Genomic DNA, 3836 nt, shown 5'->3' on the forward strand with positions numbered 1-3836 from the left:
TGGTATAACACATATTAATTTAATCTCACTTCATTACACAGGAAGGCTTTCTCAATTTCTGCTTCACCAACTTTAACATGTATCCAATGAAGGATTCTAGGTAAACAACTATTTGTTTTAGCCAACTTCTTCTGACTAAATAAAACATGTTCCATTGCCCAGATCTGTTACATACAAACTTCAATTTCAAAAAAGTTGCAATTGTAAGTTATAACACAATAACTTTTGTAACTAACATCAAAATATACCTGTAATGCAAATACACAACCAACCACATGATAATGTGATCTGTTTTGTCTCTTTCCCACACACAATGCAGCATCACACAAACTAGAAACCAAATACTCATAAATAACACGCCCCCAGTTATATTTTCCAATACAGGATAAATCATCTAATAATTCAAATAAACCTAAGTGAACTTTTCCACCTCTATTTGGGAAGAAAAACTCACCCAACCCTAACAATAAATATAATCTACAAACATCACTTACTTCATCCCCTTTTATATGCTTTTGAATTTCTTCATAAACATTATGAACACTTACATCAATTGTGTCAAACAATCTCCTAGTATGACAATCAACTTCATCTTTAAACAACTTAAACATCTCTCCATTAACCCTAACCCCTAAACCTAAACAAAGGTCTAACTTGGTGAATGGAATAAAGACAGACCTAACTTCAAACCCGCCACTCCTCTCTGACCATCTACTACACAATTCTAAAAGTAGTGTCCTACTCATTTTGGCATCCACATCAATGGACAATAGCCATGCAAAAGGAGTTGTTTGTATCAATGTCTTTTGCACATCTGTTAATAATGTGTTCACATGTGCCAAGTATTTTGTCCTGCATGAATGTCGTACATAAACCTATACATCAAAGTATACAATTGAATAAGTCAGACAAAGCATTTCACCAAATTAATTTTAAAAACATAATAAATCATCATGTGTATTCAAACCTGTTTCTCCATAATGACTCTTCCAACTATCTCTATGGTTTGTACTGAATGTCCATCAAATAAACAAGTTAGACTTCAAGCCATAAAAGCTAGAAAATTAAAAATCTTGTCTGTCATTCATCAAATATCGTTTCAACCAACCAATTTATTAACGTAATTATATCAAACATTCTACAAAAACACAAGATAAAAAATAAAATAGTGGTAATAATGATTGTGTGGATAGTAGGAAAGCATTTAATACTCTCTGGAAGGGAATACATACATTTGTCATAGGGTAATACATGCAATCTTCAAGTTCACGAACATTTGTCAAATCTAACTCCTGCATCAATTGTCATACGGTAATACATGCAAAACAATTAATTTCGTAAGAGCTGATTCCACAAGGACACTAGAAACAGAAAAAATGGAGAAAGAAACTTTTGGTGTTAATCAAGCACTTAGCTCTATGAAAGAATAATCTATATTTAAATTCATAAATTAGATGAAACTATTCTCTACATAAAATCCAAGGAGTTAAAAATAACAGTGGCCAAACACCATATACAAACCACAAACAACATAATCACGCAATATATCTAGGGGCAAAGAGGGCACAATGCACAATGCTAATACAACTGACCAAGAAAGGGCAACCTAGTAGTGATAGAAATAAAATATATGTGATGGATTCCAAAACAAATTTATCACTGAGTAAAAAACATTGGATGCTGGTAAATAACATATACAATACATAAATTAAAAATAAAATGGTGCCAGAAGCAAATGTATGAAAAATTCAGGACACCTTAAACTGATGTTCAACTCTCATGACAATATTTCCCTTTTTCTAACGCAAAAAAATATCATCAAACAGAAAAGAATGAAGGAACATAGAGGGAGCGAATGCAGCATGGACAGGGAACTTTCGGACTATAAGAAAATGGGGAATCATTTGAATCAGTTCATGGGAAGTAGCTCCAGCATTGGCGCGAAGAGAGTTAGAAACGTTTGCGTTGCATTTCGTGCTGCTGCTGAGCAGTTAAACCGTGCTGGGTGGGTGCCATTTTGCAACTTTTTCACTCTCTAGCTCTCCATCGCCACTACCCTTTTTCTCTAATCATCTCAGACTTTATCCATTTATTGCAATATTCCCTTTTGCAAATAAGCAAAGCAAGCCCAAAAACACTAAGGACAGTAAATAATCCTACAAGTTTGCCCAATCCAGAATTTTATCTCTCACGACATTTCCCCCTTTAGTCTAGGGTTTCCGAAAATAAACCAAAAATATAAAGAAAGATAGACAAATTATGAGAAAAGAAGAAAGGAAGAAGAAACTCATACTTTATATTCTTCAAACGGTACAAAGGGGAGAAATTAGAAAGAGGACAAACCTTCCGCGCTCCACATCGATGACGTCCGGTACGAACTTTTCCTTCGGCTTCACCTTCGCTGGTACAAACTTTTCCGATCACGTCCAGCCTCCGGTGGCAACAATGGAGTTCTCCTTTTTTTTTCTCCCTCGATCTCTCTCGTTCTCTCGTTATCTCTCGTTCTCTCTCAATCCTAACCCTAGCTCCAACTTTCGAAATTTCAAATCCCACACACGATCCTAACGCAGCAAGTGAAACGCAACGTTTCATTTACTTTTTTATAAGCCAACTCAGCACCAGCCCATAAACTGAAATGACCAAGCTATCCTTCATGATGTTGACAATTATCGGGTCCCACCGCGTGTCAAATGATTGTAATTTGCTTTAACCGTGTCAAAGAATCATTTTTGTTTAGTCAAAGAGAGTCTCTCACGGATATCCTATTTGTAGATATGGGTCCGTAATTCTATTATTCTATTAGAATAGGGTGGTAATAGTTCCTATATTTACTTATCGAAAAACAAGTCTTAATGTATCGTCGACTTGATACTACCAGCTTAGATACATGTACCGAATGAGGCGAAAACCCATACTTAAAAAAAGAAAGGAAGACCCATGCATCAATAAAGATCTCTATCTATAATATAACATACCTCAGGTTGGATTCAACCACTTAGGATGATGATCTGCAAAACCAAACCCCATTTATGCTCTGCCAATCTTCCCCTCTTCTAGCTATTCGCATGCGTCGATCAATCATCTTCGGCAAAATGACCAGATAAAGTATGCACCAAGGATCCATTAGATTAAACTAAGTGCATGATAGATCGATTCTTATATCCTTTGAATGTGACCACTAGTGATATTATGATTATGTAAATGGATCTGATCCATTAAGTCGGGCCTGTGGACAATGTTTTAATGGATCACCCCTCATGGGCAAAAGAAAAACATGAGCCCAATACAGTACCTCATAGGGCAATCATTGTACTTAGGGTCACTCTCCCATCTGTTATCTTCATTGTATCGATTCAGTCTGGTCAATCAGGAGAGCGAGTGCGAGAGAGATTGAAATAGCTATGTGATGGACAAATTTATGAGCACCAAAATATGATGTCACAAACTTGTTTTTCAATCGGCAAGTATGACCGAATCGTTCAAGTAATAAACTTGGTAAGACCAAGTATCGTTCTTCCCAAAGGACTCACGGCCTAGTTTAGTTATGTGATTTCTTGATTAGCTAAGACTTAAAGACGAAATATTTGGAGTTTAATATGCAAGACAGAAAATAAACATGTATGCATGAAGTTTTGATCAATGGCTAAAACAAAAGACACACACTTTCAATGGAATATATTAATGAATATGTTGTTGGGGGTCAATTTCATCTTATCCACTCTCATATATTTTAGGAATTCAACATTCAAATCATCATTGTTAATGCCACTCTCTAAAGTACCTTTCTAGAAGGCTTCTCCCTAATCACGAGTTCATACAATTCCTAGCATTCCTAA

General features: G+C 35.6%; 1 long non-coding RNA gene across 1 annotated transcript; it reads right to left on the minus strand.

Annotated features, from left to right (window-relative positions):
• Nucleotides 1-803: 803 nt before the first annotated feature.
• LOC128197420 (uncharacterized) lies at nt 804-1473 on the minus strand. Its single transcript, XR_008249951.1, has 3 exons — nt 1233-1473; nt 968-1011; nt 804-875 (listed from the first exon to the last, which is right to left on the minus strand). It is a non-coding gene; the product is annotated as an uncharacterized LOC128197420 (long non-coding RNA).
• Nucleotides 1474-3836: the final 2363 nt, after the last annotated feature.

This window comes from Vigna angularis, chromosome 6, assembly GCF_016808095.1.
Source record: "Vigna angularis cultivar LongXiaoDou No.4 chromosome 6, ASM1680809v1, whole genome shotgun sequence".
Classification (NCBI taxonomy): domain Eukaryota; kingdom Viridiplantae; phylum Streptophyta; class Magnoliopsida; order Fabales; family Fabaceae; genus Vigna; species Vigna angularis.